Consider the following 22,191-nt stretch of genomic DNA (forward strand, 5'->3'; position numbering starts at 1 on the left):
CTGGGGCTACCGGAAGTGAGAGGGCCTTGGACCGGTCAAACTAAGAATCAGTGTGGTGTTAATGTGCTGACGAGTATCTCCCTCTTGAACAAACTGTGAATCAAAAACGGCTGAATCTCAGAGAAGGAAGGTGCTGCACCGTATAAAATGTAGGGTACTTTTTATGACAGGTTATGTCATATGCTGACTGTGGTGATGTGTGGTGTCTGGGCTGTTTTTGTCGGTGTTGGAGGTTTTATTGTTGTATAGACAATTTGGTGGAAACAATTCTATCATGGTTTTGTCGTGACTTGTATGAACTTGTTCTGGTCTTGATTTGGCCCAAAACAATTGTCCCCCAGGTATAAAAAGACTACAGGATCAATTTGCTTAGAGATGGGTTATGACCCGAACACTTCTGTGGACTCATGGGATGTATAAACTACAAAGGTATTCAAAACAAATTACATTATTTGCCCTCCTTTTCCTTTTATTATCTTTATAGTTTAGAAGTGACCTCCAGAAAAAAGTTTGAAAATACATGGGCCTGCCCTGAACACTAATCACTATGTCATTACGGCGCACTCAGGTGATACTGCAGGAGTATCAGCAGGGTGTTCAGCCTCATATGACCCACCACCACTGTAATGCAGGCCAAACATTAACATGAACAATAATAATCGATAAATCATGCACTGCCTCTGCTGTGCATGCTTGTAAAACCTGTGTTGTGTCCAATAATGAGCAGTGTGTTTGATATCTGCTCTCAAATTGATGTAATCAAGAATCAGGGAAGGGAATTAATACGTTTTGTTCAAACCAACGCCATCATTTGTTTTGCAAATGGATTAATACTTCCCAATCATATTTATGACGGGAAATAAAGTATGTCTATTGTCTATAGGTTTTTGGCATCACTGTAACAGTTGTACCATATCCAAGAGTAATGGAGAAACAGAGCATGACAAACACTTGCATATGTCTAATTTGCAAAAGCTTGTTTTCCCATGACTTTCCTAAGTCAAAGAAGAAATCGGCCAAATTCTCTTTTCACATAGTTATTTACCCTCGATGTTGGGGAGCAATGACAGCCACATTAAAATTCACTTACAGTGCTCCAGAGTGCGACCATTTTGGTACATGTAACCAAAAATCTGTGAAGTGTGGCTAAACATTTTTCTTCGTTGCACCAGTGCGCCTCGCTTTTAGCTGGTCTGTCTCTGCATTTGAGCAAGTCGTGTTACACACACAAACACACACACACACACAAACGCATACACGTTTGTACTTCAAACTTAGTGAGGAAACTCATTGACACAACACATTCCCTAGCCCCTTACGTAAACCCTAGCCATCCAAACTAAATTTCTAACCCTTACCTAAACCTAATTCCAATCTCAACCCTAACATCAAGTCTTAACCCTCAGACAGCCTTTTAAAAAGTGAGAACTGGCAAAAAATGTCCTCACTTTCTAAAAATGACCTCACACTGGATGGTCTATGCTTAAAATGGTCAAAATTCTTAAGAATGCACTTAGTTAGAGGTTTCTTGTTCAGATTGCAGCTTTAGTTTTGTGAGAATTTCATATACAGGCATACTTAGTTTTGTAAAATTAAATATCCTTAACTAAATCGGTATACAACACATCACAACCAATCAAACCAGGCCCTTGTTAAGACATTGCCAATGCATATGAGAACTGTCGAGAAAAGGTATAATATGCGCATCATTGCGGTGCCAGAAGGCACAGAGAAAAAAATGTCATCAGTACTAGGAATATTTAAAGTTAATCCAGAGCCTAGACGCAGGCTCCATAGCTCAGTGGTAGAGCACTGGTCTTGTAAACCAGGGGTCGTGAGTTTGATCCTTGCCGGGGCCTGCAGGTTGAATCTATATATGTTTTCTCTCCGTGTGTTTGTTAGCTTTGGTCAGCCGGCACTCATGTAATACTGATCGTCAGTACACACGATCATAGTACAATTGGGAGAGCGTGGCCTAGGGGATAGAGAGGTTGTTCTGCAACAAGAAGGTTGATGGTTCGAAACCCACTCTTTCCCATCTGCATGCTTAAATGTCTTTGGTAAGATACTGAACCCCTAAAATGGCCCCTCATAAATGCTGAGTGTTCTTAAAAAAGTCGCTTTGGACAAAAGCGTCAGCTAAATGACATGTTATGTATTCATGGAATTTAAGCCCTTGTTAAGTAGATGTTTTCACACAAGAATTTACCATTTTGCAAACTAATTAAACTCATTATTTTCATTTATAACTGCTTAAATATTCAACTTCAATTTAATTATTGAATTTGATCTTTTCTAAAAGCATGTGTTTCAGGTCACGTCTCATATGTGAGAGGAGGGTGAAGGATGCCCCAGACATTCCAACTGACAGTATCAAAAAACATAAGAATAGTTACTAATATTCACTCCTGGGACAAATTTGAAATTCATGCACATCTGGAGCAGTGACCTGCGATGATATGCCTCCATATGTTGTGTGCAGCATAGTCTCAGCACAATAAGTGGCACGCAGCAAGGTTAAAACAAAGAGATCTGTACAGGCATGGGACTGGGTGGCGGATAAATTGGTTAACCTTTAAACCTTTTGATAAAAATGAGGAAATGATATTTAAATTATATTTTAATAGATATTTATCTGGATATGACAGCCCTGAAAGATCTCAACAGCATCCAGAGTTGATACTTAGAGAATGTAAGTGGTAAATGGTTTTGTATTTATATAGCGCTTTTCTAGTCTTGATGACCAATCAAAGCGCTTTACAGTACAGTTTTACATTCACCCATTCACACACACATTCATACAGTGCATCTATTCGCAGCACTTTGTTATTCTATGGGGGGGGGGGGGGGCATTCGGAGTTCAACATCTTGCCAAAGGACACTTGGGAATGCAAATGAGTCAAGGTTGGATGCCTACCCCTCAGCCACAGCCACATGTGAATGTTTCTGAAATGTATCTTAAAGGACTCATCGTATGCCTATTTAAACACAAGTTGGTATGGTTCGTTGGGGTCTTAATGAACATACTTTTGTCAAAATACCACAAGGATCATTTAAAACAGCACCTTTTTACCCTGTCTAAAACAGCCCTCCTCAGATTGACCTGTTTCGAATGCCCCGCGAGCTAACGTTATCCGGGGAGCCGAGCCGGTGAGAAGATGGTGGGGGGTGGTCCAAGGTCATGTAGTGAGACTATGACGTATTTTTGGGTCGTAATCCCATTATACGCCATCTAACGTATTGTTTCTGACATAGAGGAACCACAACAAATTGCGGGAGTTGTTTTTTTCCAGAGTTTTTGGGACGGTAGACATGCCAGATACCCAAATTAAGGTGTAGAAGCACTACAAAAGTGGAATTTACATAATATGTCCCCTTTAAAATAACTTGCACACTAACTAAAATAAAATATTACAAATAAAAGCGTTCATTTTACTTTTGTATATCATGTGTTAAGGAGCAACAGACCATATGTGTTGTATAAGTCTTCATCTTGATCACACTTATATATCTCTCTTTGCAGAGATTTCTTACTGCTCTATTTCTCACAAACAATTTGCTCATTACTGCTATGATAGCATTTCAAGTTGGGCTGTGGACATTACAGTTAAGTGCAAAATGTTAAAAAGGTTCTCTTGAGCTTCTTATTTACATTATTGTAACTTATCTTAGCTTAATTTAGAGCACATCCCTCTGTTACTAGAGCCTCACCGCTAGGAAGGTTTCCCATTTTAATTAGACTAATGTTTAACTGAAATGTTCACTCGTATTGTTTAAGTATTAACTAAATAAAATAAGTGAAACAACCACATTTAGTGGTTTTCTTAAGGTGCCTTCCTTGAGTTTCTTAAGTCATTAATTACTGACAAGAGAGCATAGGAGGGAAACAGCAGCAGCAGCCGCCTTTCAGCTGAGCTGCCTTTGAAGTTTGTCATTACATTGACGTGTGACGCACAGCGTGTCACTACATGAAAGCAAACTGGGATGTAAGGACAGATATTCCAGTGTTTTGTACGATAGAAAGAGATGTGGAATGAGTCAACAACTTACGCCTGCACAGTAACGAGTCTTAACATCCTTCAATGTCAAGCCTTCAGTTCCAAGTCGATGCTGTCGGTGCTGCCATCACTGCAAATGTGTAATCAGTACTGTAGCTGTTGTGATTATGTGCTTTCGGAAAAGCAAACGTGTTTGACAAAGAGATCCATCTTGCAGCCGAGTTGAAAGGTCTTTCATACAAAGACAAAGGTTTGGGGACAAAGCATAGTTAAACTACCAAGTCCTGAAAGAGTAATGAGTCACATTCTTGTTATTTGATGTAACTGTTACTATTTAATATTTGATATTCAACACTGAGTGCAGCAGTGATGCACTGACTGAAGCAGACTTTCTAACCCTTTTACATCTTTGAAAAACTTCCTTCTGAAACATTTCCAGGGCTTGTGACAGTCAATGAGACATTTCCCTTGTAAGCGTCATTAGACTGCACGTCACTGCAAATGTGTTTAATGATCAATGATTTATTCTAATGCCGGCTTTGCATCTTTTGCAATGCTTTTATGCTGCTGCAGTAAGTACTACTTCTGTCCTGACACAGAGGACACAGCTGAGATGGCCTCTGTGTAAAGCTCCTATGCGCCTGGGCTTGACCTACATGTTTTCATTTTAAGTTTTAAGCATTATAATAATTTAAAGCAGGATTCAGTAAAGGCTCAAAGGAGTCAACATGTGAATGATTGATCATGATCATGGCCTAATTCTTGATTTAGGGTAATATACAGCATGGCGTTCTCTGCCCCTCTGGCAGGGGTCTTTGTGAAGAGAGCTTTTCAACAGAAAATGTATTTTTCTTACAATTCAATAAGACCTTTTCTGTATACATTCCACCTTTAAATAGTTGCACTTTCATGAAAAGGTGTTTCACGTGGGAAGTATCTTCTCACCTGCCATTCATCTCCTATAAATGCAAAGTGCATATTCGTAGTACAGGTCCAACCAGCCTGGCAAGCAAGACATCCCTTTTACATCTGTTTAGATTAATAACATCTGCAGCTGTACCTCTAGAACAAACCATCCAGCCACAACCAAACGATTATATTAATAAAGCTCACTGAATTTTGAACTACATTTATCTATACATTTTAAGAAAAAACTGGTGCTGTGAAGCCAAACGCTCTGGGCCCCAGCATACTGCAGGGGCACCTCATAACCAGGGGAAATAAATTAATGATCTAACAGAATACACAAATAAATAAATAAAATATACATGTGGATTGCTGAGGCAAAAACACCCTCCATGTTTTAGCGGGTTATGTTTACTTGTGTTTCCTTGTGCACAGACCTGGTTGTCAGTGGCTTGCACTCACAGCTCAAACTTTGCCCATACCTAGAACGGCTAGATGCTTTGTTAATTGATTTAAGTTATTCATAATTAGTTGTATATGATTTAAGAATGATGCACTTTTTTGATTAATAAAGGCTTTATTTGTTTGAATAGATTTGATTTTGTTTAATGGACTGAGGCTCCTAGCAATAGAACTATACATAACAAAACAAGTCCCAGCAATATGTTTCAGATATGGCTAATCTGTCAGTCACCTTTTTTGTTGTGCTCTATGCAAAACAGGCAAATTAACTCTACATGAAATGAAAATATAGAAAGTATTTGCTACAGTACATAGTTTTTTAGGGGATCCTTGGTGTAGGGGGGTCTGAGCCTCTGCTTCCCAAACACTGCATGTATAGAATTAAGGTGGTTGTGTTTTGGTTATTTTTCATGTTTTGAGCAAATTTAAAGACTCCACGTTCTGCAGGGGAACCATGTGCATTGATGAAATGACAGAGGGGCACACAAAAGTATTCTGTGAGAGAGGAGCAGGGGAGACGTCAAATTTGTAATCTTCTAAAATGAGCGGCCTTTTTGAAAGAGCATCTAAGTAGCAGCACAAAGCAATGGGCATGTAAACTGCCACTTGACTTAATCCAACGTCTCGCAAGCAAATACCACAGATGATGAGTACAAGCGAGCCTTCGTCCACGCAGTGAAAGATTGAAGCTTACTGCTTGTAGAAATATCTTCCCTCTCTCCTTTTGACAGATTAATGGAAAAGAGCAAAACCAAAAAGTGTGATGAAAGTGATAGTGATTCCACCACCCTCCTCCACCAATCCTCCACAGCTCCACTTCCGACTTTCACAAATTTAAGAGCATCAAGCATTCACAGCTAAGGTTGAGCTCACATCTGTGCTGGCATTTCAAAGTGAATCAGAAGTGTCATGGTGCATCTGAGGATTGAGGGAGAGGAAGATCCAATGCTGACATGGACTTAATCAAAGTTAGGTGCTATCTGCAGCAGGGTGGCATGAGATGCACTGTATGGGATGAAAACCGACATTTCAATTGGATCAAACCCTATAATGTCACATTCCCAACTCTTAGCTCTTTAAAAGGGTGTAATAGAATGTGCTTTGCAAAGTTTTAGTCAGGGTTTTAAACTGCACAGTTTTAGTATTCACTTTCAATCGTTGTTTTCTTAGTTTTCTGTTGGTTGTAGTTTCAGTAAATCTAATATAGGTCTGTATAACTTTTTTATGTTTTATTGATAATATATATTGTATATTCCATCCATCCGTCTGTCCATTGGACTATCTAATTGATGAGTCACTGACTTATTACTGTTTATTTATGATAAACTATTGTATGTATCTATATAACTTTTTTTATAGTGAGTTTATCTATCTATCTATCTATCTGTCTATCTATCTATCTGCTATTGGAGATTGGACACCTACGATCATTGTCATATTTACAGACAACAGACCACATATGAAGCAAGAAAAAACATTGCCTATTAGTTTTCCATTTGAAGGGGCCAACATTCCATTGGATGTTAGTTGGGTTTCATTATGTTGGCTCTTGTCATGACACTCCAGGTACCAGAGCACAGTTGGATACTGGGTTTGGACTTGGCAAATCTCTGTCTTGTCTTTATGCCATTAAGAAGCAGGCTTACATTCCTCAAAGAAACACCAAAAGGAATGTATAAGTTCCAGCAAACTTCTTCTTCTTTCATCCCAGCTTCAGTCTGTTTGAAAGGAAAATTTAAACAATACTTTCTATTCTTTCTTCTCTGTTCCATTCTCTTTGAGCGGATGTTTTTGCCTCCAGTCTTAACACAGCCACAGCCATTTCATCTGACCTCAAATGTAACTCCTGATATTCTCACAATTGAGGAAGAGGTCTTTAAACATGTATACGGACTGATGTGCAGAAATTCATATTTCCCTTTAACATGTGAGGATGCAATGACAGATATTTATAGTTATTAGTAATGCTAACCATAACAAGATATGTAAGTATGTAAACAGGTTGGAGATCAAACTGAAATGTCTCGCTATAGTTGCATGTGTAGAGTGAAGAGCATTGGTTCTGTCTTCTCTCTCTTTCTTTCTCTCCCTCTCTTCTTCTCGCTGAAAAAGGGTAAACATTAGGGCTGCACGATATCAGGAAAAGACTTGCGATAGCGCTGTTGAATGTAGCGTAGACGATTTGCCGATAAATAAACAAATAAGAACACGTGTCTTTTTGCTTTGGTTTCACTGCTTACATAAACCCCATACAGGGAGTGGCCTTTGGAGACACTGAAACAAATTAAATGCATTATTTCCATTTCAACAAAATGCATTTATTCAAAAAATACCACCAGGATACGGACGGAGGGACCACAGGCAGCTCCACCTCCCAAAAGGAGAGCGCGCACAGCCTGGCCACAGCACCAGCCAATCTGGGGCAAACACCCAAGGAGCCATGCAAAGCTCCACTAAATCTGCCTACAGTGTTCATTTGGGGACTTTTTCATAAATGTTGGACAATAAGCAAATTATTTTACAGAGTTTTTACTGGCTCTGTCAATAATTTACTGCTCCTCTCTGTGACTATATCATTTGTTCTGTGCACTGCCAACCGAATCAAGCCATACTGAGTGAATTGTAATCTCCTACTGCTCAACATACATTGAATAAGTTTACAAATCCTGTTGTTTTTACCCAGTCTGAGTTTATACATGTGTACGATGCCACTGTTTGTGTGTTTGTGTGTCTGTGTGTCATCAATAGAGGAAGCGAATGGGTGGGACAAATGCGCATGCTGCTCTGAAGAAATATTTAACTCATCAAGCATTATGTGATGATCCCTGTTGATATTGTGAGACACTGTGTGTGAGAGAGAGAGAGAGAAAAGTGAGCAGCCAAGTAGGTGTGTGTGTGCACTGTTACCTTTCCCTCTGGTTCTGGGACTATAAAAAATAATTTAAATTGTTGGCACGTCTGTGTAACATTTTAAAGTCACAGTCTCAAGGAAGCCTATAGGAACAACACTGCAATAACAGTGAAGGAACACAAGAAGCAGTTATCCAGAACCGGAATATTTAATGATACTTTGACGCCCCCCAGCTAGCAACAATGATCTATGAATTCAATATGCTCATTTAATTCCCTCAGCCAAACCCCAGTGGATAAGGGAGGAGGCATATGCACTTACATTTATTTGTTCAGTGAAGTGCCACCCTGACACAGGACTGTAGAAAGCAAACAGCAAGAAAGACAAAATGTCATTAGCCAGTTAATAATGCTATGATAACCATCTGTGTTGTTGGAATACATGAACTAATCTACACTAGAGTTTAGTGCTGGTCCCCTCCAGAGAACAAAACGGTCTCTGCTCTCACTCTGCACAGGCTTTCTTCTCAGGCGGATATATAGAAACAGATAAACTTTACATAATCTTTTTTAGGCAGAGCAAATTTATTTGATCTTATTTAGCCTAACAGTTCATGATTCTTCCTCTGAGTGCATGGCTGATTTTATTATTATTTTTCCATTAGTCTAGAGACAGTCCTTACGAGGGAAATGTCCTGCTTCAGTGTATTCACTGCTACATCAAAACTGGGAAAAGTTGGGAAATTTACCCTTGTACATAAGAATGTACATACAATAAAATTCCTGAAAGTAGAAGTCATTGCATTAAACCTGCTTCACAGAACCAATGCATATGATCCATTGCTTGTATAAAATACATAAATGCCAGTTCAAATGTTACACTATAGCAAGCATCTGATCCTTAAAAGTCAGAAACAATCTGAGTGAACCTGTCATAACCAGAAGGACATGCAGGCTAAAAAGGAAAGAATGGTGCCGAAACAGTCCAGCACACAAAAACCCAGCAAAACATCATTGGCCAAATAAAAGACATTACACGTACAACAGTGCCAAGCGTCAGGGAGTCTGGAGGGGGTGATTTTAATGTTGCTGTAGTGCGTCGTCTGCCATACTGAGGACTGTTTCACTATCTCCATAATGGGAAGGTAAGGGCCTACGGCATTTGATATGCAGGCAAAGATGAACAAGAGCAGAATAACCTGACATAGACTGTCCTCCAGACCTCAGCAGCTTCAAAGCTAATTATTTCCCTGACTAATAGTTGGAGATTTACTTTTTGAAACACAACGAGAAATGAGCTCACCTCTAGAGGCACATTATGGGTTAAGAAACAACCTCTGCCTCCTAATTGCATAATTCAAACACTTTTTATGTGTCGATGGCAAGTATGATGTATTGCAAATTGTGTTGTTGCAAATGTGCAGAAAGAGAAGAGAAGGGAAGGCATGAAGGCTAAAGCTTGCGTTACGCATTTGACCTCATGAGTACAACGCTCTCTGAGGCCCCTCACATATCCAGCTATAAACAAATAAAGCTAGACTGTTTCTTAAAAATGCAGCTGTGAAAAATATTCAACAAACAGTTCAAACAGTTTAAATTCTGTCGGACTACCGGTCTAACATTTCAGCACGTTAAAAAGCAATGATAAAAAACTGGTGTTAAGATACTGCAGAGAGGCCTTACGGTGCTTCACTGGAGAACATGATCATCACATGGCAACATGCTTTTAATCAGCACTTGGTGGGTGCTAAATCTCTGTTCAAAGGAGACAGGGATTTTCAAACCCTTGCATCTGTGAGTTGCAGCTGGGAGCTGTTAAGAGCATCTCTTGAATATATCAACACTGAACAACAGAGGCGTCTTGGCCCACACGCTTATCCTTTTTATCTACCATGCCTGCATTAATCCAACTATAATCCTAAACTTAAAATTTAAACTCCAATATCCTTCTCTGCAGGATTCCAACAAGGAAGAAAATTATACTCCTCTTTGTTCACTAAAGCTCTGCTTAATGTTAAATCGATGGCCACCCTTAGATGAGAAGTTGCAGGCTGCTCTTCTCTGAAATCCTTAGAGACCCTTCAAAGTGATTTCATGTAGAGGCTTGATTTTGAAGGCAACCAGGTAGACGATTTTGTGATGTTGTGTGTATATGTTGGAAGGGGTCGACACATAGAGCCTTGAATGTGAGTGACACCAAGTTTACATGTTATATAAAATAAATAAATCCAAGTCAACACAAGCCCTACTCTAAACAGGTTCCTTTGAAAGAGCTGAATAAATGTGGAATTGAAGAGAAATTGTTCCAAAAGCCACCATTGAAAAGTCACATGTGCTGGATGGTTTGGGTTGCAGAGTGTCAGATTACAATGTTTTCCCCGTGTGGCAACTGGTCTTCACTGTCCCAATTTGTCAGTGTTTTGAAAGGGAGAGGCATATTTTACAGGAGGTCTGCTATCTTGTTGAAATTAGATTTTTCTTTTCTCTGTGGGATTCTACACCCACTGAAATAATTACATCTTTTCTAGGGCACTGATGTGTATATATATTTTTTTTTTTCTTTGCAAAGGAAAGGCAGAGACTTCCCCCATGAAAATGACCTGTTCAAGTCTCCCATAAATGTATTAATAGGCCAATGTTCCCCACCTCTGCACAGAGGAGCACACATCTGTTCATTAGACATGAAGGATCAGACAGTGTGTGCAAGGATCTCAGCGTGTCTTAAGAGTCCTCCACTCTTCAGTAGCTCCACTAGCTGCAGTAGAGCGTCAGCACTAGGCTAAAGAGCAGAAAAGTCACTCCTAAATCTTCCCCATCAGCCCCTGAGCCCTGCCTCAACAGCGCCTTACCCTCAAAACGTGCTGCCTGAAACATCACGCCGGGTTCACACCGGCCGCGGAAGCGACGCCGAAGCGAGGCGTAAACGCTAATCCCTAAAGCGCCTGCGCTTGGCGGTTCACACCGGGCGCGGTAGCGACGCCGAAGCGCCGCTGTTATCAGCCTGCAGTAATAACGGCATTTAATAATTTTTTTAAAGCATTTACTTACTTGTTGCTCCAAAATTAACTGCATCAGCGTCCCAACATGTGTCCTTTTTAATGTTGTCCTTATACAACATGTTCCGAGGAGCAACTCACTTTACTTCTCCACTTCAATTAATAATTATTAATTTAATTAATTTAATGTCATCCATGTTGAAGAACTTCTCCGCTGTTGGCTCCGTTAAATGTCTGGTGTTGAGGGTAAATTACGTATTCTCCACTCAAACCTATGTGGAGAATAAGTAGCCCCCCCTCTCTCTCTTTTTATCTGTATCACTGCTTGTGTGGCTGTAGTGCATGGGCAGAGGGGGACATTTAATAATGTGGTCGGTAAAAGTGGTAAAATTCAAACTCCAGGACAACAGAGAATACAAAGTATGGGATGCATATTTGATAATTTATATCATCTAAAATACGTCGTCAATATCGTTTAAAATCGTTTTTCAGTGTGTTTCCTGTCGCGATACGCTCGCGTCAAGTGGAAAAAACTGTCTCAACGCCAAAAAGATCGCTGCACGGCGCTAGGCAACCGCGGCGCAACGCTACGCTTCAGCGTCCGGTGTGTTCAGCACAACGATTTAACATGGGAGTGGATGGGAGCCAGACGATTGGCGCTGCGCTTACGCCTCGCTTCGGCGTCGCTTCCGCGTCCGGTGTGAACCCGGCGTCATGCAAACAACAGCCGCCCTCTGTTAAAGGAGTGAGAATATGAATAGCTCAGCTGGCCTTCTGCACCATAACACGCACCACTTCTCCAAGTGTTGCGCGTGTTACAAAGCAATTCACCGCCAGAACACTAGGCAGAGTAACGTTTTTTGTCAAAGACGGCCTTAGAGACGCCTTCTTTGTGTGTGACAGTCGTTGTCGACTGTTTATTAACATCGCCACTGCGGCTCCTCATAGCCTTTATCTGGCGGACAAATACGCCAGTCAGTGACGGGTTATACAAGTGGTCATACTTTCGGATCTGTTCTGCCAAACGCTTTTCTATTTGATACATATTCGTTCTTCTAAATCTTCCATTGTTTCTGCCGGTGTTATGTGGCATGAAACTGGAAATGCGACTCCGGAAATTATGTAGTTAGCAGACCAATCACAGCCTTGTGGGCTGCGTGAGGCTGTAATTTGGCGACACACGTAGGAAGGGATACATACGCACGTGAGGGGCCTGGAAGGGCTCTTGCGCTTGCGGGCCCGTGAAAACGCAGAAACATGCGCCGGCCTTTAGAGACACACGCCATATCTACAAGCTGCTGCTTATACCATTAAACAGGTAAGTTCACATTAATTAAGCTTTGCAATAATGTGACACTAAAGAACGACAAATTCTGCATTGATGGTAATTGTCTCTTATTTTTCAGACCTTTCCTTTTATGTATGTCCCTATTTAAAAACAATTATATATATATTAAAATATTCACAAAATAGCAGCCATTCCTCACATGCATGCTTGTGTCCTCAGCTAGTTGTGGTGCTCTTCCTTGCTAGTCATGTGAATAGAAAGTGTAAAGTGTACTTCTTGCAGCAACTACATTACATCACATGTCATTTAGCTGACGCTTTTATCCAAAACAACTTCAAACTAGTATCAGAACTTTACCCAAGGTCACTTTGGCATGGGCTGGGATTCAAGCCACTGACCTTCTGGTTGGAGGACAACCATTCTACTTCCCAGCCACAGCCACCTCAGTGCAACTTGCACAGTAATACAAGCAGGCATAATGTTCATTTGATGGATAATCTTATAAAATTATTTGTTCAAGTTGATCATCATATGGAACAGGAAAAATCTTTGAAGCGACATAATTCTAAACAATATTTAGGAAATGTGTGGAAACCTCAATTTACTGATAAACAGGCTAATTGTCACAGTGATTGATTGTAAGTGGCATTTGTTGAGGTTTTGTTGGGGACAATGTGCCACTGTGAAGCCTTACCTTTCATTCTACTGCAAGTCTGGAGTGAATGTTTTACATTATGCATCAGAGGTCATTTTGCAATCCACCTGTGGTGTGGATCAATATGTCATTTTCTAGTAAGATTAATGTCTGTATTATGCCACACTGCTCCTAGCCTTAAGGTCTCCATTAAAAGGTTTGTGATGAAGGCCTATAAGTAAGAAGGTATGTGTTGGGAAATTCAAGAGGAGAAATACCAATAAATCCAATTAAATATTTATATTATTATTCAGTCCAATTTATTTAATATCTATCATGGTCACTGACATTGGGGTGTTTAGTATTGCCAGAATAATATGATAATGCAATATTGTTCTATGAAATTAATATAATATAAAATGTTATGATATAATAACAAGGCATAAAGAAATACAGCAAATCAAACCGTAAAGCAATGACCTCAGATTAGAATCAAATCCTCACAGGGGCACAATTTCCATTATTTTGATATGAAACACATAACATTTGGAGTAAATGTGAGTGAAATATTTTGAAACTTTACTTTTGTAATGTTCAGAACTTATCAAATTTGCTTATTGTACCAGTTGAATAGTCCATAAATCTTTCTGTCATAATGATACAATTAAAAAATATATATAAACAGAAGCATCTATGCTATGATAGATATCTAAGAAAACAACATCATACATTTGTGGGGGTTTCAGTTAGGTTAATTTGCCTCACGGTGTCCCAGAGCCTGTGAACGCTGGCTTCGCCTTGCTTGGGGAATAGTTATTTTACTCTCAGTTAAAACACCCAACCAAAGCATGTCAAATTAGCACTGGACTTGCCACCTGTTTAATCTAAAAAAATAAATACAAAACCCAAATTCAATTACTTTCTGAGTGACAGTAAGGTAAAAATATAAAAAGCCAATTGAGCTCCCCATAGAGAGAACTACAACTGCGCTGTGGTCTCAATGCCAGTTGCATCCACTCTCTGCTACCTTCTGCTGATCCAGGCAGCAAAAGGAATTAGCAATTATCTGCTGAAGAGAACCTGGCATCAAGAAATTCATTTCATTTCATCAAGCAATTTGTATTCTCCAAAGTGAGTCGCTGCTCCAGTCTGTTCAAAAGCAGCGCAGGATTAGATTAAGGAATTGACTTCTGCAAGAACTTTTTCAACGCTTCTGTTTTGCTATGTGTCAGTGGCTGTGAGCCTCTCCCATTAGTTCATGGATAAAAGACACTAACCTCCTCCTAATCCGTTTAGAAACCTAAGTATAGGAGATACCGCTCCTGCAGCATCTTTTCCCATTTAATTAAAGTGAGGACATACATATAAACCTTACCTGCATAAATATTTACTATCACTTCTAGACCACTGATAGTAACTTTCCCGAAAAATTAACAATGATGTGACCAATCGGCATCCAAAAGCAAAATACACCAGCAGAATAAACGTCTGACTCAAAAGGAAGATACAGACAATTTATGCAAAACAGAAAGTGGGCCAAAACAAAAATCCATATTCATATTCATATACATAAATGACATTTGTTCTCTTTAACATGTACATATTCAACGTCAAATTTATGCAAAAATAAAAAAATACTAATGATTTCCACCGTAATTCCTACAGCGCCAACAGAGCTTTACAGTACAGACACACAGCACCTGCTTAGGTCTTTACACTCATCTTCTCTCCAAAAGAAACTCTCAGTTCGTTTGAGTCAAAAATATGAGCCTCGCTCTCAATGTTCCCTCTGTGAATTTTATTAGATATCAATGATCCTTGCAGGACCAGTATATCACTGGCACTCTGTGACGCAACTGCATGCAATATTAAGAATGGTTTTCAAGTAGTGAGTACATTGTTTCAATATGTATCAAAGGCCGCCATTAGTAATAAGGATGAGAGAAAATGAAGAGATGAGCCACTATCTGCTCCAAACTTCCTCTGATGTCATCTGCTCTGCTCTATTGATGACAGGGACAATAAGAAACCAGTGGAGATTGCCACTGAAAATTGATTTCTCAGCCTTGTCTGCAGATCGCCTTTCCTCTTCCTTTCCTTTCTGAGTATTTCCCACACAGACGAGCCTATTCATAATCCAGATGATCCCAATCTCACTTGTCCAGTTGTTTATGATATTTTCCTGCTCTATTATGACATCAATTCATCACCGCCTCTAGACCTTTCTCTGTAGCTCATGGGTATCTCTGGAGAGGATACAAGGGGGAAAACAAACTTTTTAATAGTCAGTTTAAATGCTACTCCATAAAACTTGAACAAACGTTTCAATGGATGTCAAATGCCTACAAAAACATAAAGTTGAAAGCAAAATATCTGGTGGGGGTAAAGAGCTATATTCTATGTGAACATTCGTCTGTCTTTTATTGTCAGAACATAAACTCCCATGGTCTACTCATGCTGAACTGCTTCATCTCTCAGTCTGATGCATATAAGCACAGACCTGTGAAGCACTCGATGATCTTTGGCTCCTGTAGTGAGTGGTCTGTGGAGTATCGGCAGCACTTAATGTAGCATCTATTGAGAGCCAGCTTTCTGCGGATGAGATGCAGCCTGCTGTGACCCAGTACGCTGGGGTTCTGGGGAGCAACCAGCAATTTCCACAAGGTCGTCAGTTAAAGAAATAACTAGGGTGACCAACAGAGCAAAAAGCAGAGCGAGTACTCAACATTCAGCCAGCTGTCTACCCAAAGCCATTTACCCACTGGCTTGTCAGCCACTAGTGTGTCTATCAATTGGATTTTCAATTGAGAATGACAGGCGGGGGGGGAAGCAGGAGGACCAGACATGACCTCTGGAGAGTAAGATGTTTGAAACAGGTTGATGTTCACAGAATTGGAAAAAATTTCACACAGTGGTGGAGAACACATGTCAGCTCCTATAGCTTTCTTCTCGGATTATATTGTTACCAGGTCTAATGCTGGAAGAAGTACATCAAACAGGTAAAATGACAACATAGGCCACTTATTCTGCGGCTGTGGCTGTGGCAATTCGATCCCAGTCTGACCAATTTTCACGACAAAGTGTCCTAGGGTAAGATGCTGAACCCTGAATGGCCCCCCATAGAATAACTAAGTGATGCGAATAGATGCACTGTATGAATGTGGGTGTGAATGGGTGAATATAGAACTGTACTGTAAAGCGCTTTGAGTGGTCATCAAGACTAGAAAAGCGCTATATAAATACAAACATTTACCATTTATTCAAATTACTTGGAGCATTACTGTTATTTTACATGGACTGGAGTCACTGTGGACTTTTTCTGCATTAAATCAAAGATAATATTTCTCCTTCCTTAAACAGACGCTGTGAGAGTCTGAAGAGAACCATAAAACAGCTTAAATGATGAATTGACTGCTTTAATACAACACGTCACATTCACTTACACATTCACACCGCACTTGTTCTATACATAGAACATTCTCTTACACACCCACACCAATGGCACATCATCTGCGTAATTTAGGGTTCATCATGTTGCCCAAGGAGATTTTGACATGTGAGAGACAGTGATTGAACCAACAACCTTCTGACTACTGAATGACCGGGTCTGTACTTGTATGTCGTCTCCTCATATGGATATTGTACTGCAAGATCAGAAGTTTTGGCTGAAAACAACTGCAAATTAAAAAATTTGTAAATTTGCTACATATTCTCAATATGTAAAGAAAAAGTTTGTTATGGAACCGCATTATAGTTTTTCAAAACAAGTACAAATTAGCAATTAGTTGTGTATGGATCTAATTCCTTAGCCTGGATGCCAGACAAACTTAGCCCCGCCCCAACATTTGAGGTCGGGAAGTTCGGTCTGGCATCGCTCCATTGGAGAGAAACTATGCCCGAACAGAAGCTGTTTTTCCGACCAATCAAATTTTCAGGGCGGGTTTTATAAAATGATGGACAGATGATCAACAGTAACGTTATCAACCATGTCACCAAAGAGCGCTTTGGCCCCCATTCTCTTTTCCTGCCTCAGATGAACATGCTTCTTCAGCCTGGTCTCCGTCATCGTCTGTCCATTTTTTAAACACGGGAATGTCGCGTTCCAACCGTGTCATTAAGTTCTGACAGGACCGACAAATACAATACGATTTGATTGATGTGTTGTGGAGTTGTAATCCTAAACGGAGAACTTGTTCGTACGTGCATTCACCTATATGCCGGGTTCACACCGGACGCTGAAGCAACACCAATAGGCTTGAGTGGAGAATACGTAATTTACCCTCGAGTCCCGACATTTAACCGAGCAAACAGCGAAGAAGTTCTTCAACATGGATGACATTAAACTAATAATTTAAGTTGAGAAGTACAGTGAGTTGTATGATCCTCGGAACATGTTGTATAAAGACAACACCAAAAATGACAAATGTTGGGACGCTGTTGCTTAATGTTGGAGCAACAAGTAAGTATATGCTTGAATACTACTGGATCAACGGTGATATTATTAGCGCTGCCAGGCGGTTCAGCGTCTGGTGAACAGCCAAGCGCCGGCGCGCTAGGGATTAGCACAGCGCTTTGGCGTCGCCCCCACTTCAGGTGTGAACCCGGCGTTACTGTTTCTATCAAAAATGCTGATCGTGTTGGTAAGTTCTCCGTGTATCCTTAAATTATGTTTACAAAACCGGCAAAAATCGATTTTTACTGATCTTCTTCTTCTACTTCTTCCAGCGTGCGTGGAGTTGAGTTCTGTTGACAACAACTATGCGTCGCTTAACATACGTAACGTACATTTTTTTTCCTGGTTCGGTTGAAACATGCCCAATAATCACAGCCCAATGGAGCGGTATCAGACTCATATTCTGACTAGAATTGTGAGTATGACAACGTCAGGCTAGCAATTCCTAGGAAAGAGTGTTCAAAGTAAATTTTCTGTTACTAGCATTAAAAATAAGACGGAGGAGGAGGAGGTTGATGGGGACGGATGATGATTGCAGAGTGGATTTGTGTCCCATCTCGTAAACATTTCTTTTTGAACACAGCCGTTCTGAACACTCACGGTAGCATTTTGGAATGTACGAGCAAACAGCCTTGTTCAATTTGGAGAACTTGCTTTGAAATAGAATCATCAGTACAGGAACGATGTCTGCACTGCAACTACTGCTGAGGCTACTGCAGTGCTCCCAATCAAGCTGAACCTTGCTCAGGTTTCCCCTCAGAGGGTCCACATTTAGTACAGTTGTGTCCATGTCAGGAGTCTAGCCTCCTGTTAAAAAAAATACTGACGTAAACAATTACATGTAGCAAGTAACTAAAACAAACAAAAATGTTCACTTTGTACTCCCTCAGCTGTGTGGTACAAAACATGATACTACTTTGATAGATGGCAATTATTATGCTGACATGAAACAAATTTAAAAATAATGAATTTGTGTCACATGAATATAATGTCAGTGAAAAAGGGTTGGTTCTGGAGTGTTCCAGGTTCTTCAGTCTCTGTCGAGCTGTGTACGAAAATTGAATGTAGGCTCTTCCCTTTCATCCAACAGACTATTTGTGCTGATGACATCAGGTACAACAACCATCAACTGGGCCCAGTGCTACCCAGTAGTTTACTCCCATTACTACTGCTGGTATTAGTATTCAGTCTTTGCACAACATTTATTCAGCAGTGGTAGCCAACTCCCACAGGATGAAATTTCTTCACATAAACAGACAGTTTTAGTTTTTTTTCCCTCTCTCTGTGAAAATAAACCATTTCTCATCAGGTGTGTGGTGGTGTGAATACAGATCTCTGAATGGAAATCAGAGACTAGGACGAAGTTGCAGGCAACATAGCAACAAAAGTGAGGTTTTAGGATTGATTTTCCAGTCCATTTACATTCAGAGTACCCTCCCACGTCTTGATAACAATATTAGTAGTTCTGTAATCAGCTTCCTTCCTTGCTCTGCTTTTCCACACTTAGTGCTTCTGGCTGTGAGGCTCTCTGGATCTTCCTTTTACGTTTTCTAAAACTAGATAAAATTATTGTTTGCAATATTGCTGTCATGCCAGGTATGTTTATTCAAACAAAGAAGTCCATAATAACACGAGGCTCATAACCTGTGTGAGATTGATATGGGGGCATCAGCAGCAGACATGGGCAACAGACATGGGCAAAGTATGGCCCGCGGGCCGTATACGGCTCGTTGGGCTTTTTAATCCGGCCCGCCGAACTTGTCCAAATATTTCAGTTTGATACAGTGAGCGTGTACGAACAGACACGCTGGGCGCACAAATCTGACCTCAGTATTTAATACATGAAGAAAAAATGCCTCTCATAACATAAATGTGATTCTGATAAAAGTCTAGGATAGCTCATGTGCTATTTATTAATATTACCATAACTGCATCTCATGACTGTATCTATAATCACTCAATATTAATACAACTGCAGACAATAGAGTAATGCAAGCAAGATCCGCAACATCCTTCTTATAAATTGGGTAGAAGTGAACAACTATCCAGATCTGTTAATTGAAAGCTGCTGTACACAATCTGCAGTTACTGATGTGTTCTGTAAGGAAGTAATGCATATCTCCAGGCCACGACAATGCATGGAAATCAGGACCCTCTTTGCTGCTCTTGAAGGGCATCTGTTTTATGCTGAGTGAGCAGCCACCATTACTGAAAGGTCAATATCGTCTCTCTGTGGGAGATCTCTCTATCACTCAGCTGTCCATCCAGCAATTATCTCACTCAAATATCATGAGCCATAAAGCGCCGTACATTGGGTCTTTTAAGAGACGTTCTTGCCTGTTTAAGTTGTTATCCTCTGCATGATATGCTCACCATCCTTTCAATGGTTAGACCCATGGCTGTGTCTTAAGTCCTCCTTTGTTTTGGCCAAAAATCCTGGCCGGGTCAAGCAGCTCCCGCGACCCGTTCTCAAACACACTCCTTGAGCCAAAAGGGAAGTGAGAGAAGAGTGAGGCAGCTAAGGTTTCCTGCACGATGAATGGATGTGGTACTCAGCCGCCAGGCACTGCGGCCTGAACCTACAATATGAAAATATCACACAGCTGCTAATTTTTACCCCTTGCCTCGGTACCAGACAGTGTCAGCTCCCTGCATTTCCAAGGGTTTACTGAGTACCCTCTAAGCTAATGTAGCTGTACACAATGGATAGCCCCTCCTCATTTCTGCTATCGCATCAACAGCAGCACTGCACACTCTGGCTTGCCATGAAATATTCCGTTAACCTGTTTATGTTGACGGTTTGAAAAAGTGTTTTCTAGTGAGACAGCTGTGAAATACTTTGACATTAGAATTGCAAACATTCTTTGGCAGCTGCGTTATATATTTGGCCTCATATTTGAGTTCCCTATTCCCTCCCGTACAGCTATAATACAGAGCGCATATGTCTCCCGGCACCTTATAGCTTAAGATGCACTGTTCATTTATTTAAGTTCATTATTGATGCAAATTTGGATAACAGCTCAATGAAGGTGCAGCTAGTCATTTATGTACAATGAGGCTCAAGTGGACTCTCAAACAGCTTTTATACCTTAGGCATGGTTTCTAATAGCTATTATATTAACTACAATAATACTTTATAAAACTCCAGCAGTATTATGTGCAGCAAGAGATCTGATACGATGCCAAGGGTAGCGCAGAATATCATAATATTCTTTGAAGGAACTTTACATATATATATATATATACCTGGTATATGTGGAATATGAGTGGGGAGAAAAAGCACAATGAGACAGCAGATCCATGTACAGCTCTTGCTACCTGATGAAAATACAACAGCTGAAATGTAACAGTTACACAACTGTTCCTGGTCCCTCGTCTCTCCCTCATTTCTCTTCTTTCATTCCAACCAGTCGAGGCAGATTCCACCTGTTAAAAAGGTGTTTGGTTGGTTTTCTCTCCACTGCTGCCCATTGTTGAGACAGTTGCGTTTCTCCGTATAAAATTGTAAAGTCTGGACCTTAAAGGGATAGTTCAATTCACTCATTATCTACTCACCACTATGCCAGTGGGCATACCCTTCTTCAGATGTCAGAAAAATATATTTATATATACTGCTCGTCTGGCGTCATCCAACTGTCAGTATGTCCAGACATTCATATTCGACTCAAAACGACAACATTTACACCCAGTTTTAATCACATATACGCACGGACACACCGGAAAAACGCATCGTTACGTTCCACTACATAGGCTTGCAAAGAATCAAATCAAAAGATTGTTTTTAATGATTTTAGGCCAATTGTTTTACATGTAGACATTTACATGATTTACAGGGGTAACAGCATTAACACAGTTAATGAAGGCAATGTTGGCCAGGGATTGTCTTATGGGCATGTCAGCCCTTATGGGTTCAAGGACTGTAATTGGAAACAGATAGATAAAGCCTGCTAAGACCAACAAAAGAAGATTCATTTTTTTCCTGTAGTGACACCAAATCACAATTGACTGTGCTCATTCTTACAACCCAGTGGGGAATAGATGTCATCTGTTACCACAGCGTTAAACAGTGGGCGTTAGAAGCATTTCTAAATGAGGATATTGAATTTTAGGGATGAGCGAGTACAGCATTATCTGTATCTGTATCTGTATCTGTTAACCATATGAATTATCTGTATCCGTATCCGTACTCGGAGTGGGCGGGGCCTAACCCGGAAGTGGGTGTGATTTAACCCGGGAGTGTGTGTGTGTGTGTGAGTGTGTGTTTGAGTGAGTAAGAGAGAGACATAGAGAGAGAGGGGGAGTGTGTGTGTGTGTGTGTAGCTTAATTTGTAATATGTTTTATACCACTACTACCTAGAATGTGTCAGACACTCAGTGCGTGAAGTAAAATAAAACTGAAGTAAAAAAAAACTAAAAAAACTCCAGCGACTGGCAGAGAGAGGGAGAGAGAGAGAGTGAGAGAGCGTAGCCAGACGCTAGAGAGTAGCCAGAAACTTAATGCGTGAAGTAAAAAAAAAAAATCTCCGACAGGCAGAGACGCAACGCGAGTCGCTTTCTACCAGCACCACGTCTGAACGAACCCACGTTTAACAGAACTCTACTGG

At 40.4% G+C, this 22,191-nt stretch overlaps 1 protein-coding gene and 1 non-coding gene across 2 annotated transcripts in view; one reads left to right on the plus strand and one right to left on the minus strand.

The window, feature by feature from the left end:
* The window catches only part of ntm (neurotrimin), a 376,487-nt gene that overhangs the window by 312,739 nt on the left and 41,557 nt on the right, over positions 1–22,191 (minus strand). The window lies entirely within an intron of this gene.
* Positions 1,788–1,859, plus strand: trnat-ugu (transfer RNA threonine (anticodon UGU)). The gene has a single exon. It is a non-coding gene; the product is annotated as a tRNA-Thr (tRNA).

The sequence above is a fragment of the Platichthys flesus genome, chromosome 15 (assembly GCF_949316205.1).
Source record: "Platichthys flesus chromosome 15, fPlaFle2.1, whole genome shotgun sequence".
Lineage (NCBI taxonomy): Eukaryota > Metazoa > Chordata > Actinopteri > Pleuronectiformes > Pleuronectidae > Platichthys > Platichthys flesus.